This window comes from Lissotriton helveticus, chromosome 4_1, assembly GCF_964261635.1.
Source record: "Lissotriton helveticus chromosome 4_1, aLisHel1.1, whole genome shotgun sequence".
Classification (NCBI taxonomy): domain Eukaryota; kingdom Metazoa; phylum Chordata; class Amphibia; order Caudata; family Salamandridae; genus Lissotriton; species Lissotriton helveticus.
In genome coordinates, this window is record NC_136063.1 from 1,187,008,099 (window position 1) to 1,187,024,280 (window position 16,182).

A 16,182-nucleotide genomic window follows, 5' to 3' on the forward strand; every position below is an offset into this window, starting at 1 on the left:
GGGCGGTGAGGGATTGGCCAGCCCCAAGGAGTGTAAAGGAGGTGCAAAGCTTCTTGGGGTTCGCCAATTACTACCGTCGGTTTATCTCACATTTTTCCCTGACAGCTGTTCCCATCACCAGGTTGCTAAGAAAGGGGAAGCCGTTTGTGTGGACAGGGGAGGCAGAGGAAGCGTTTCAAGAACTAAAAAAGGCGTTTATAACAGCACCCGTGTTAGCCCATCCAGTGATGGAACATCCATTCATAGTTGAGGCGGATGCTTCAGATGAGGCCATAGGGGCTGTTCTGTCCCAGAGGGACGCACACACGGGTCAGCTTCATCCCGTTGCCTATCTGTCACAGAAGTTGAGCTCGGCGGAGGTCAACTATTCTATCGCAGAAAAGGAACTCCTGGCCATCAAGAAGGCTTTTCAAGAGTGGAGACCTTACCTGTGGGGGGCTTGTCATGCGGTGACGGTATACACCGATCATAGGAACCTTCAATATATGTCCTCCGCTAGGCATTTGACACAAAGACAAATGAGGTGGATGTTGTTTTTCTCTGAGTATAACTTTGTGGTTACTTTCCGTCCTGGCTCGGAAAATGGGAAGGCGGATGCCCTTTCCAGACAGGAGAGTCCCACGAAACCGAAGGAAGATGAGTAATCCATTATCCCTTCGACTAAGGTGGTGTGTGTGGTCAGGGCCGAGCAATTCCTGGACGACATTAAGGGCTTCAGATCATTGGGTTCTTGGGCCCAGTGGGCAGCGGCCAAATCAGGTCGGAAGATGAGACAGGGCTTGCCTTTCCAGGGGGAGTGTTTGTTCCTGCCGACTGAAGAGATTCGAAGGAAAGCCTTCCGGTGGTGTCATGAAGCTCCGGCAGCCGGACATCCTTGGGTGACCAAGACTGTGTGTTTGCTTAGGAGACATTTCTGGTGGGAGTCCTTGGCTAAGGATGTAAACCAGTGGGTAGCGAAGTGCGATACCTGCGCAAGAGCAAAAGGGGAAAATACCAAAAGGAAAGGTCTGTTGATGCCTATGCCCACACCTGATCGGCCATGGCAGAACATCAGTTTAGATTTCATTACGGGTCTGTCATCTGACCAGGGAAAAACCGCAGTGCTGGTGGTGGTAGATAACCTGACAAAGATGGGACACTTTATACCATGTGTGAACCTTCCCACTGCTAGCCAGACAGCTCAGTTATTAGCCTCTCACGTTATACGTTTGCATGGCGTTCCAAGAGTTATCGTGTCGGATAGGGGGCCTCAATTTATCGCCCGTTTTTGGCGCATGTGGTGCAAGGCGTTAGGAATTGAGTCGGCGCTATCTACCAGCTTCCATCCTCAGACTGATGGACAGACTGAACGGCTGAACCAGACCCTAAAAAAGTATCTGCGCTGCTACTCCAAGGAAGCACACGAATCCTGGGTGGATCTCTTGTGGATGGCAGAGTTGGCATACAACAATGCCTGGCACAGTTCCATAGGCATGTCTCCTTTCAAAGCCAAGTTTGGTTACGATGCTAGCACATTGCCGATCACTATCCCTGCCGACCTGAGTAATCAGCCCTCTGTTAAAGAACATGTACGGATTCTAAGGAAGGTGCATAGAGGTGTGCAAAAACACTTGCTTAAGGCCAAGGAAGTGTACAAAAGATGGGAGGACAGACATCGAGCACCTGGTCCTCAGTTCAAAGCAGGGGATAAGGTGTGGCTGTCGACCAGGTACATACGTTTCAGGCTGAGGAGCATATTTCATCCGAGATTCATAGGGCCCTACCCAGTGGTGCGACGCATCAATCCAGTCGCATATAAATTGAAGCTGCCTGCGGCATTGAGAATCCATCCAGTATTTCATGTACAACTGTTGAAGAAAGCCCTAACTTCGCGTCGCTCTGCTCCTCCTGCCGTCGCTGGTGATGGGAGTCAGGAGTATGAGGTACGGTCTATCCGTGACTCCAAGGTCCGCAGGGGGGAGTTGTGGTATCTGGTTTCATGGAAAGGATATGGGCCAGAGGAAGACTCGTGGGAACCTGTGAGTAATATTAATGCACCCAGGGCGATCGGTCATTCCATTCTCGGTTTCCTGCGAAGCCTGGGCCTAGGAGGCGCTTGGGAGGAGGGCATACTGTCAGGTAGCAGGTCACCGCGCCTGCAATAGACTACATCACCCAGCTTTACTGGGCCTGGAACTACAGTACCCAGAATCCCCGGCGAGCAGGATATCACGGGGTAGAGCCAGGAACCCAGTGCTCGTGATTCTGTGTGCGGAGGCGCGGCTGCTCCTCTGTTCGTTCCGGTCCGTTTCCAGTGATTCCTCAGCTGAGAGTCAAGTTTGGAGGAGAAAAGCTCTTTCGTCCTGGTATTTGTGTTAAACGCGCTGGCTAGCGCGTTCATTTGAATTATTACCGGAGTTCTCCGTGTTTGTGTTTGCCTCGCGGCTGCGAGAATTACTTTCTGTGTTGGGGGCCAGAGGCTTGTTTGGTCTCGCGCTGATACCGCTATCAGCTGACGTTCTGCCATTATTATTTCCCTATCTGTTTGGCAGTGACGGAGTGTAGGGGGGGAATTGAAGGACCTCCACACTACCGTCACGAAAAGTGACATTTGGAGTACCATTGGTTTATATTGGATTTTGCAAATACCAAAGCGGATGATGGTAGTGAAGGAACTACATCATACCGTATTTGGTTTATATTACAAGGAATAACGTTATGTTTAAAGGAACTTTATTCACCTTTGTGGAAGCATAGGAGTATGGATCTACTTAAAAGGGGAGCCTCTCTACCTTTCCAACAACGCTGTTTTTCTTCTGTTGGTGCTTCCATTCATCTGCCATGAACCTGTTTTCTTTAGAGGTTGCTGTCTAGGCCATAGGGTATGTTACTAGATAGGGTTAACATATTGTAGGCAGATGGTGGGCCACACTTCATGTTCATACCTTATGTGTTTATTTGTGTTCTCTAGGGTGAAAGGAAGGAGAGGATCAGCAGTTAGGTGTATGGGCGCATTTCTTTTCAGGTGAATCTACGGTTACATTTTAGTGAGACATTAATGAGTGTAGTACTTAACCCCTTCAGTGCTAATGACAAGGGTAACTCGTCATGGAGTTTCCATTGATTTCAATGGAAAGTCAATGGAAGTGCCTCAGGTGCCTTAGCAGCCAAGTGGTTAAGGAATGTATTAACCTTTGTGTTTTTGTCTTCCAGTTTCTTTATCCCTGCTGCCCTTTCCTTCTCCTCTTTATTCTTTTGGGTTTTTCCCCTTTTGGGTTTTTTTCCCTCGCCGTATCGTCTGAACACCCTGTGTTTATACTTCAGGGTGTTCGGAGGGTCCGGAGGTGGAGCATTGTTGCTGCGTGCGGATCCTGTGGAGTGTGATCCTGACAGAAACCCGGGATGTTGGTGGATTTTGAGCAGGAAGGATACCCAATCCTTCGGGTGTAGTTGTTTCAACCAAATCACCAGAAGGTAGGCCAGGATTTGTGTCGGAGGGAATTTGGCTGGTATCTGGGGGTGGGAGTTTAGCCGGGGACGGGATGTTAACAAATTTCCCCAATGAGGAGAGTTTATAATGCTCTAAATCAAGTGATACTCACCGTTCCACTAGTTCTATCTCCTTTTCCAGAACAGAAGAAGCTCTGATAAAGAAACTGTCAAGTGTCCCTACCACACTACCACCCGCATTAGTACTGCTCCCATTTGCGTCCCTTTTGGCTGCCATAGAGCAACTATTGTGGGTCACACACAATAAAAATAAAATGAAATTATGATAATAGTACCCAGCCTTTTACCCCTAAAACAGATCGTACAATGTTCAGTGTTTCGAAACACGACATAACAGAGGGGGGCCCAACCCAGCCACCTACTGCCACTAACGGGCCCGCCCTTGGCCCGGGCTTCGCCCGGCATGCGCCCATGCACGTTCCGCAAAGCGAGATCCTTACGCGAAGAAATATGAACAAGTAAGAGGGCGGGAAGAGGCACACAGCTGCGGGGAATCACGGGCTCTGGTCCTCGCAGTCCCTTCAGTTCACAAACGCCCTAAAGTTCAAAAGCCCAAAAAAACCACTGCAAGGGGCACCAGTGGAGCAAGGGCCGCAAGTAGTTTATGTAGGTCCAGGTAGGAGGGCGGGAAGAGGCACACAGCTGCGGGGAATCACGGGCTCTGGTCCTCGCAGTCCAGTCAGTTCACAAATGCCCCAAAGTTCAAAAGCCACAAAAAACCACTGCAAGTGGCACCCGTGGAGCAGGGGCCGCAAGTAGTTTATGTAGGTCCAGGAAGGAGGGCGGGTAGAGGCACACAACTGTGGGGAATCACGGGCTGCTGGTCCTCGCAGTCCCGTCAGTTCACAAACGTCCCAAAGTTCAAAAGCCAAAAAAAAACCACTGCAAGCGGCTGTTTCAACTATCGTTGATACCATGGAAAGGGAGTTTTCTGATATGCTCAAAGAGAAGTTTCCAAATGTTTTTACACAGAAATTGGGTTGTCTTAAAGGTTACATTCACCACATACGTCTGATTAAAAGTGCTAAACCATTTTTGTTGTAAAGTTAGGACGATTCCAGTAGCTGTCAGGGATCAAGTTAAGAATGAGTTAGAACGTCTCAAGTCAGAGGGTGTGATTGAAGAGGTGGAAGCTACACAATGGCTTGCTCCGATTGTACCCGCAAAGAAACCTGATGGCTCACTTCGTTTGTGTGTGGACCGCAGGGAGTTAAATAAGAATGTTGTTACAGATCATTATCCTCTACCAAAGATTTCAGACATGTTGATGTTGCTGAAAGGGGCGAAAGTTTTTATTACAATTGATTTACGATCTGCTTACCATCAGATCAAATTAGATGAAGAGTCGAAAGATTTGATCGCATTCATGACTCCTTTTGGCACTATCAGATTTGTTAGGCTTCCCTTTGGTCTGGTTTCTGCGGCATCAGCTTTTCAAAGGGTGTTAGAAAAAGTTTTAAAGGTCTTGAGGGTGTCAGGGTTTACCAGGACGACATACTCATCTCTGGAGAGGACAATGAGGAGCATGATGGAAGAGTTTTAGATATTTTAACTAGACTAAGTGATTACTGTAAAAATTGAAAAGTGGACGTTCAGGAAAACTTCCATTGAATATTTAGGCCATACTATCTCAGCTGGTGGTATCATGCCAAAAGCTAATTTGATTGTTGATATACAGAAGTGGAGCTCACCTACTAACAACGAGGAGCCTATTAGCTTTCTAGGCATGGCTGAATACTCTAGCAAGTTTATTAGTGGATTTGTCTCTATGTGTGTACATATGAGAGGTTTTCTTAAAAAGGGTTGTGAATTTTTTTGGGACGAGGAATGTGAAAGAGAATTTTGCTCAATTGAGGAGAAATTAAGTTCTGCTCCGAAATTGTGCAGTTTTGATCCTAAAAAGACATCTACTTTGATAACTTATGCCAGCATGAAGGGTCTAGGGGCAGTTCTCTTACAAAAGGATGGTGATCAAGAAAACGTCATACTCTTTTTATCTAGAAGTTTAAGAGGACCGGAGTTACGCTACTCTGTAGTTGAGAGAGAAGCAGTTGCTATTTATTGGTCTGTGAAAAAAAACAAATTTTTTTTTATGGGGGGACAATTTGAAATTAGGACCGATCACAAGCCTTTATGTGAAATTCTGAAAAGCAAAGGTATTGATGCAGTTTCTGGCAGAATAACAAAATGGGTTGTGGGACTACAGGACTAAAATTTTGTTGTAAAGTACTTGCTTGGTGTGGGAAATAGAGTGCCAGATGCTTTGTCACGTCTTGTCCCAAGAAGTGATGATTTGAGTGATTAAGAGCTTGAGTTGGATGATGAAATGGTTTGTGCTATTGAGGAGTGTGTTATCGATAAAGACAGATGGAAGGAAGCGTTATCAAGTGATGCAGACTTGAAGAAGGTCCTGGACAATATTAGTAATGTATGGACGTCAAAAGATAAGATGGGTGAGGTTGGAGAGAAATTTTGACATGTCAAGGACCAACTTTCGGAACAAGATGGATTTCTGCTTAGAGGCATGAGGTTGGTTCCCCCTTCTTCCATCAGAGATGAACTCATTGTTTTGGCTCACGTTGGTCATTTAGGAATATCGAAGACCAAAGAGAGATTAAGGTTATCATATTGGTGGCCAGGGATGGATATCCAGATAGAACGGAAGGTTAGGAGTTGCTTTGAGTGTGCTTTAAGTGAAAAGTCTGCCAAACCCAAAATTCAGCCCATGATTATTAGGGAACGCCCTAATTTACCCTGGAAAGAGGTAGGGCTTGACATTCTTGGTCCTGTTTTTGCTTCTGGCACTGAGTGGTATGTTTTAGTACTTGTAGACTTCTTCTCTAGGTGGCCAGAAGTTGCCACTTCTCAGGGAATTGAAACAAAACATGTTATTTTGTTCCTGGAGAAATTTTTTGCGAGAGAGGGTTTTCCTGCTACAACACTTACGGACAATGGTGTCCAATTAGTCTCTAAAGAAATGGAATAATTTCTTCTTAAACATGGTATTACTCACAAAAAATCAGCTTTGTACCACCCAGAAACCAATGGCAAGGTTGAGAGGTTCAACCGTGTCCTCAAAGAAACTATAAGTATGGCTAAGTCTGCAGGGCTGGATTGGCGTAAAGAAATGTTTAGGAAAGTTGAAATGTATAGACTGTCACCTCATGCTGTAATGAAAAGAACACCTTTTGAATTATTCAGGGGTAGGTGTCCAAATACTTTGGTCACACCATGTTGGGTCAATGACATGTTCAATTCAATTCAATTCAAATAATCTTTATTCGGTGATTAAAAATCGCCATAAAAGCACACACATATATACATAGTAAAAAGTCATTAAACATTTCCAAGATCCTTTGTGCAGAGTGTAAATGACATGTTACCTAATTTGTTTAGAGAGGAGAGTAATGATTGGATGGCAGGTGAATCAAAGAAAATAAAGTCCAGAAAAGAACATCATGATCTTAAAAAGTGTGTCAAAACAACTGTTGTTAAAGTTGGTGATTGGGTTGTTATTAAGAAGCCTACCAACATCAAGTCTTCTTCAGGATTTTCGAAGCCTATTCAAGTTATAAAGACTTTTAGGAATGCAATAAGAACTGCTGACCATCGCATTTGGAACTTGAACAGAGTGGTGGTGGTAAGAAGAGACTTTGCCCATCATTTCAATAATTCTTCTTCATCTCTGCTACAGAGTGTCCATCATCCATCGTACAGCTTTGTTTGCCATAAGGATTGAATAAAACCACGTTTAAATGGATTTGGACTCGGCTTGCACAAAGTATTGGCATTCGTATGCTTCAAGGTTCACGACCTCGCCGGTAGCCCGCCGCCACTTAATGGGCAGAGGTATATGCAAACTTTTGTGGATTTGCCTTATAAACTCCTCTGCCCGCCTGGATTGACCCCGTATGAGCATCTAAGGAATGTAGGAAAGTTGCAGAGTGGGCGAGATAACGCAGGAATCGAGGAAGTTGGCTGACTTGACTGGGGGAGCTGCGGCAGTCGGTTGTACCGGCATAAGAAATCCGAGGTCCGGTATTGAAATACACGTGGGTTCTTAGGCTGCCGAATGCGGCGTGAATGTACAAGTTCAGTCACTGATGTGAATACGTGGATACGACTGGGGGTTACCAGTGGTAGGGTTCTCAGTGGATTGAGCACCCTTCACTTTGTCATTATGCTAGCAAACAGAGAGGCAATGTCTAACCGATCTGTGAGAAAGGAGCGGCTGCTCCAAAACACGTTGGGCTTTGTTTGCCATATGGATTGAATAAAACCACGTTTAAATGGATTTGGGTTTGGTGCAATCTGTGACAATTGCATGAAGGATTGACGTTTGTATGCTTCGAGGTTCTGGACCTCGCCGGTATCCCGCTGCCACTTAATGGCCGTATAAGCGAACTCTTGTGGATACACATATATATATATATATATATATATTCACTGGAAAAACCATAGGTTTTAGGCCTGATATAGGGGCCGATTATGATGGCGGACGGACCTGAGTCCGTCCGCCACCATAGAGTAGGAGGGAACCTCCGCATGGCCTGCGGAGTTCCCTCCTGTGCAATTAGGATGCGACCGCCACCCTGGCGGTGACATCCTCCATTTTTACCATTGCGGCGGGTGCGGCTTCAAGCTGCATCTGCCGCAATGGTAAAAATGCATACATTGCATTTGTATGCAGGAAGGGGCAGGCACCGTGCGGTGCCTTCCAATTTCTGCATACAAATGCAGGGGGGTACCATAGGTACCCCCCATGTGCACCACCCCCCTTCACCCAGGGGGCCCACAACGGGCCCCCGCAGTGAAGTTACACATTCTTTTCCACGGCGGAAAACCCGCCGCGGAAAAGCATTTTGCACAGCCCATCCTAATATGGCTGACGGTGTCTGAGAGACACCGTCACCATATTAGAGCTTTTCCGCCGCGGTTGTAAGCCAACCGCGGCGGAAGAGCTACGGACGGAAACCAGGACCCACCAGCCATCCTAATGTGGTGGTGGGTCTTTGGTGGGTCCGCCGAGGATTTTCCGCATCCTCCGGGCCGGCGGTAGCTTCCGCCGGCCCGGAGGATGCGGAAAATCCTCCATCGTAATAGGCCCCATAGTTAGGAATTAGCATTTAAAAAACCTTTGAAATTCACTGAAAAAAACATAGGTTTCAGGCCTGATATAGTTAGGAATTAGCATTTAAAAATTCACTGAAAAAACTGTAGATTTTAGGGGTGTTATAGTTAGCTGGACATTTCACTCATACAACATCATTGAAAGTCCTCCGATATAGTTAGTTGTACTAACTATATCTCGCGCTCCCGCAATCCACTGCTGATGATGTCACATATTACATCAATCATGACATGGTCAGTGACATCACTGATGACATCTCAAATGACATCACTGATGACATCATCCATTGAATGTGATTTGCTTTTTTATTTAAATATGTATTTTATATATAGCAATTTGCATTGAAGAATGAGTGGATATATAAATAGAAATATCTGGATGGAGGATTTAGTAGCAGTGTGATTGACTGTTTACTTGACTAATTTAAAGTGTCTCTCTAAATATATTGGATAGTGACTAAACTGTGTGAACATCTGTATCACTTTGTCATCATCATCAAGAGGCTTTATTCGAGTAATTCTCATAAAAGCATAATACATACATAAAATTTAAAAGCGTCATTAAATAAGTGCCTCCTAAAAAAAGATTACATCTTATTAAAACACAATTGGATAAATTACAGCAATTAAAACCATTATAAAAACACAATTACACAGGAGTATACAGTACAATGATCCTTATGTGGGTAGGCTCTCTGCTATAGCTCTCTGCCTAATGGACCATGCCCACCCCAAAAACTTAGCTGTCCCTATACATAATGGCATGAAAGAGCTGGTACAAATAGTTCTCATTGCTACAGCGCTACTGGGGGTGCCCAGATGTTTGCAGACCGGGGATAACCAGATTCGCCTTGGAGCAACATAGGCCCTGCAAGAGAATAAAAAATGCCCAATGGTTTCATTAGAGGTTCCACAGACGCGGCAGGAAATATTAGATGAACCCCTCCACCTGCCGGTTAAAGACCTAAGGGGGAGAGCACCTATTCTCATTTGTAAGAAAAGTTTCCTATCCCCCGGCTTGGTAATTGTGTCCCAGTGGAGCTCCAGGGCAGGGAGGAATTTAACTTCCATAAATCGTCCTGACTTGGATTCGGCATCGGTTTTCCGCCAATCCCGCTCCGCCACATAGGCCCAATATATCTCCTTGATTAATTTTTTGCTGGGAAAAACGGCTCCTGACGGGTTATCCCAAAGGGATTGGAGGCCAAGCAAACATAACAAAATTCTAAGATCTTTTAACCATTTAATCCTGTGGAACACATCGGCTTCGATAATTGCTAGGAAGCCATCGGCATAGTGTTTGAGCTCGGGGGTATTCCAAAGCCTTCTCCAATATAAAATCGGACGAAGCCTTGCCAGGTCTCCTACCGCCTTCCTACCCAAATCATATCTGAGGGGAATCAGGGGGGTACTTTTGGGAAGGCCAGTAATTGTTCTGAAGATCTGCATTAAGTGGAGATGCCCAAATCCCCACAGTTCCGCCCATATAATGCAGAACCCAAGGCTTTTGCTTCGTATACCTTCAATGCTGGTGAAATAGGTTTGAACTTTGATTTTCTATGTTCTGTCCCCAAGGCACCAGCTATTTGTCTATGCCTTAGTACTGCAAGATCAATATGCTCGGACCATCCTAGGTCGTCAGATACATGAATACCAAGGTAAGTAAAAGTACTTACAACCTCTAAAGGGTGTCGGTCCATTAACACCTTGGTGCGAAAGCTACGGTGGGGGTTAAAAATCATTATTTTCGTTTTTTTCGCATTGACCTCCAATCCACGGTCCCTACAGAATTCGTCAAAAATACAAAAGGCGCGTTGCAGGCCACTTGGAGTCTTGGATAAGATCAGGGTGTCATCTGCGAACATTAAAATCGGGGCTTTAATGCCCGGTAACGAGGGTGCATCTACATTAACAGATAACATTCTTGCCACTACCCCATTGATAAATAGTGAAAAGAGCAGGGGGGCCATAGAACACCCTTGCCGAACTCCCAGCTCGACTGGGAAGTCAACAGTAGTCTCACCCTGCCTACCCTACTGAATCTTTGCAAAATTCGCCTCATGCAACCTCATAACCAAGGTTAGTAGGTCCTCCGGAAATCCCTGGCCCCGTAGTACCATCCACAGCTTAGACCTAGGTACCAGGTCGAAGGCCGCCCACAGATCAACAAAAGCTGCATACAGGCTGCCTTCGTCTATCACCACAGTTCGCCACCGTAAAAGAGTAAAGCGGAAGACCTGATCCACCGTACTGGTGGCCTTTCGAAACCCAGCTTGATAGGATGATAGTGTATTATATTCGTCAACCCAGTCCATAAGCTTGTTCACCACCATCTTCCCCGCCACCTTTTGGATGGTGGCTATCAAGCTTATGGGTCTATAGTTGCCCGGCATCCCCCGATATCCTTTTTTAAATATGGGGTTAATGATGGCACCCTTCCAGGATGATGGTACCGGTGCTCCCTGGGCTATTGCATTCGCAATAAGGAGAATATATTTACTCCAGCGTTTCCTATCATTAATAAAAAGGTCCGCCGGGACCCCGTCCATACCAGGAGCTCGGCCCCTTGACACTACACCAAGTGCCAACAACACCTCCCCCTGGCTGAAAAAATTGTCTTTGGGATACACAGCTTCAAACCCATCCATATCCCTTCCAGGTGCAAGTTCGGAATATTGGGGCTTAAAGTAGTTAACGAATAACTACCTGTTCCCTGGTCTTGATAGCAATACCCAGAGCATACCTAGCATCTCTACAATGGGCATTATACCACTACGCAGGCCTGATGGATATCCTGCTATTTTTCCTAGATGGTTTCTGGAAGTAGGACTTAATGACTAAGAAAAGGTTATCATGAATATCTGTAGCTTCCCCTAAACCTGGCGTAAGTAGAGGAGCCTGTTCTAGGGCATTTATCGCACTGTCCACCACGATGTTTATGTTGGTCATAGATTGTTGGTTAGCCAACACACAAGGCCATTTTAGCCTACGCAATGTCATTTGTCAGTTGTTGTAAAAACTACTTCTCCAGTTGGTTACTAGCTATTTGAAAGTCTATATTAGTTATTGATTAGTTAACTAAGTATTTGTATGGGAGAGTGAATGTGTGTGTGGTACGGTGGGAGGTGTGTGACTGCCCATAGATGTGTGAATTGTTGATTTAGTTGGTATATGACATTAAGACTACATGTTATAACAGTTGTTTGGGTGAGTGAATATCTTTATCGGTGTGGTGATGAGCAAATATCTCTCTTAATGGTACATGTCCAACAAAGTAGAAAAATAAAAGGCAATGTATGTGTCAGTTGTTGTTTATAAATAAATATACGTAAGACTCACTGATTGTATGCATGACTGTATAGATAACTGTATACTTGTAATAGTGATTTTATAACACACTAAGTATAATTTACTATCTATATGAATAGATAAAGTGGTGTTTGCATAAGTGTATAGCTAAGTACATGTAAGTATGATCCATTGTTTGCATAAGTGAATAGGATGACTTTATAAGGGAATAGGATGTGTGCTGGTGTGTAATGTCGATATAGGTGTATAAGTATATTTGATAGTGTTCTATTGATCATTGGCTGCATGTATGAGTGAATCTGTAGGTAAGTGATTAGATGTGTGTATAGATCTAGGAATCACTGAGTGTTTCTTTAGAAACTTGTATCGGTGTGTCAATGGATTTAAATATGGTACTCTGTATTTTACAGTGAGTGACGAAAGGTTATACTAGTGTATGATGAGGTGTATCGTCACGTGGATGATGTCATCAGTGATGTCATTTGAGATGTCATCAGTGATGTCACTGACCATGTCATGAATGATGTAATATGTGACATCATCAGCAGTGGATTGCGGGCGCGAGAGATATAGTTAGCACAACTAACTATATCGGAGGAATTTCAAAGGTTTTGTATGAGTGAAATATCCAGCTAACTATAACACCCCTAAAATCTACAGTTTTTTCAGTGAATTTCTAAGGTTTTTTAAATGCTAATTCCTAACTATATCAGGCCTGAAACCTATGGTTTTTTCAGTGAATTTCAAAGGTTTTTTAAATCCTAATTCCTAACTATATCAGGCCTGAAACCTATGGTTTTTTCAGGGAATTTGCAAGGTTTTTTAAATGCTAATTCCTAATTATGATGTGTGTGAAACCTATGGTTTTTCTGTGAATTTCTAAGGATTTTTCAATGCTAATTCCTAACTATCAAATCAAATCAAATCAAAAGAGACTTTATTTCGGTTATATTTCAAACCATAAAAGTGTACATGTATACAACAATTTAAAAACATTACACACATTATTGCCATATATACAGTCATTAAGTATTACAAAATTCTTTTGACCCTATATCAATATGCCTGCAGACTAGATGATTATAAAGTGCAAACAATGCTTAATGAGGTGCAAAAGAGCGTAATTATACAGGAGACTATTGTGGTTTATACCGTTAAAAAAGTTTACAGTAGTCATTGATCCAGACAGGTTCTCATTCTGACAACTAATTTTAAGAACGATATTATTTGAAGAACACAGTCCGGGTACAATAGCTGTAAATAAAAAAGAGCTGGTCTGATTTGATTAAAAGCACGTTTTCTTAAAAGGGCAACCAGATAGCGACGGCGGAGATATTCATAAAACCTACATAAAAACATAAAATGCAGCATATCCTGTGGAGACTTCCCGTCGCAGCCACAGGGAGCTGCACATTTGCTAAAAATGTCCGACTTGGGTCTAATTAAAAGGTGATGAAAGATGTTAAATCTAAACCTCGACAGCAGAAATTTTTCATGCGAACTAAACGAACCTGCCAAGTAGGGTTCTATGCTAGGACATGTCTTTAGCATAACATATTTCCTGACACTTGGCTTTAACAGTTCCACGCTCTCTCTATCAGCCAATTGGTACTTGCAGAAAGCTGTTTTAATGGCTATTACATCCCCCTTTACAATCCCACTGGGGCAAGTGAACAAATCTAAACGCCCCAGTTTTGCAAAACAGTTTTTCAAGTATTTTAACCATGGGATGCACATAGAGTTATCCTGAGATACAAGATCTCTCACAATCTGATGTGTAAGGGGTATCTCCTCGTTTAACCACAGGTTAACCCAACAGATCAGTGGCTTTAGGGCAAAATTGTCACGTAAATACTGGAGCCCTAATTCCTCATGAATTACAAGGTTAGGGGTGCTAGAGGGGGCACATAGAAGACGTTTAAGAAAAGTATTTTCAGCAACCTGTAGTAGTTCTCCTGATACATAGCCCCAAAGTTCGCTGCCATATACTGCAGTGGAAACTGACTTGGCGTTATACAATTTGACCATTGCATTAACTGTTTTCTTCCCCAGTTTTTTTGCAAGATTAAAAATTGAAGCATTAACTCTCAACATTTTCCCTTTTTTCTTAGCCAGGTGAGGGCCCCAACTAAGGGGCCGATTATGATGGCGGATTTCCCGCATCCACCGGGCCGGCGGAAGCCACCGCCGGCCCGGAGGATGCGGGAAATCCGCCGGGGAGCCCTGCAAGACCCCCCGCCATATTAGGATGGCTGGTGGGTCTTCCTATCTGTCCGCCGCCTTTCCGCCGCGGGCGGATTGCGCCCGCGGCGGAAAAGCATTAACATGGCTGGCGGTGTCTATCAGACACCGCCAGCCATATTAGGATGACAGCGGAAAGATGCCTTTACACGGCGGCATTTCCGCCGTGTAAAGGCATACGGATTTGTGTTTGGGGGCCCGTTGCGGGCCCCCAGGGGTGAAGGGGGGTGCACATGGGGGGTACCTATGGTACCCCCCTGCATTTGCCTGCACAAAGCGGCAGGCACCGCGAGGTGCCTGCCGCTTTGTGCATGCAAATGCACAACTTACTTTTTTAACATTGCGGCGGGTGCTGCTTCAAGAAGCACCCGTCGCAATGATAAAAATACAGGATGTGACCGCCAGGGTGGCGGTCACATCCTAATTAGCACGGAGGGACCGCCGCTGCCCCTGCGGACGGTCCCTCCTCCTCTAGGGTGGCGGACGGACAAAAGTCCGTCCGCCATCCTAATGAGCCCCTAAGTTTGGAATCAAATAAAACGCCAAGATATGAAAATGTTTCTGTAACTGGAATAGGTACATCTTCAAGTTTGAAAATGAATTTCCTTTTAGACTGGCGGCCAACATGCATAATGTACGATTTGGAGTTGTTGACCATTAGATCCCTGTCGATCATAAAAGCATTAAAAGCATTTAAAAGCAGCTGAAGCCCATTCTCCGTTCTAGAAATTAAAACAGCATCGTCTGCATATAAGAGAACGGGAATACCCCGCCTACCCACTCTGGGGCAGTCTGACTGTACCGTCTGTAAAGCAGCATCCAGTTCATTTATATAAAAATTAAAAAGAAAAGGGGCAAGGATACAGCCCTGGCGTAACCCTTCTTTATATCAAACTTATCAGTGGTGTCACCATTTGCAGAGTATCTGACGTTAGCACTGGTGTGATTGTGCATATCCACCAGGAAGTCGACAATCCCAGTGTCGACTCCCCTCTCCCTCATGTATTACCACAGCCTTCCCCTGTTGACACAGTCGAAGGCTGATGACAGGTCCATGAAGGCAAGATGGACCGTTCCCTTCTGCGCCACCGTATATTTACTGAGGATGAGAAACAAATAAAGACACTGGGTTGTGGTTGAACGCCCCACACAGAACCCATACTGGGAGAAAGACATGATGTTGTTATCTTTCGCCCAGCATGTAATTCTCTGTAGAAGAATTCTCCCCATGATTTTGACCATTGCGTCAATTAAGGAAATTGGCCGATAGCAATGGGGGCTACCCCTGTCTCCCTTTTTAAATACCGGCACAATGGTAGACAGTCCCCAGGCCATAGGGCAACCAGCACAAGCAGCAGCATTAAAGACTGCCACTAGAATTGGAGCCCAGAAAGTCGGCTTTGATTTAAACAGGTCTGGGGGAATCCCATCTGGGCCTGGTGCCTTGTTTGCTGTCAGACCTTCTATGGCCTCAACCACCTCCCTACTATCAAACTTAATGGTTCCTCCTCTGTCCCCAGTGGCTAACCCCACACTTAAGATGTCCTCTGAACAATATAAAGTTTTAAAGTGTTGCACCCAGTCCTCTTTTGCTATACACCACTCAAGCCCATCCCCAGGTTCTTCCACCAGAAATGGCTTTTTAACTAATGCCCAAAATCTGGAGCTACAGTTAAGTGTGGAAGGATCTAGTATCGCATCCCAAGCCTCGTTTCTCAAATGCTCCTTGTGAGTTTTAAGAATAAACTTGTAATTTCTCCGACATTCTCTGACATTCTCCTGCACTCTCGGAGAAGCTGCCAGTGCAAGCCTGAGATCACGAGCCGCTTTGGAGCAATCGTGGTTAAACCACCTAGGGCCATGTCTCTCCCCGCTATTTTTGACTGGAATCGTTAATAGCTCTGACACCTTCCCCGACAAATCTTGATAGGCAATTAGCACCTCCTGTGGATCTGCTCCTATCCTAACACAGCTAATAATATCTTGTGAGAAATTCTCCTCGATGTTCTTATA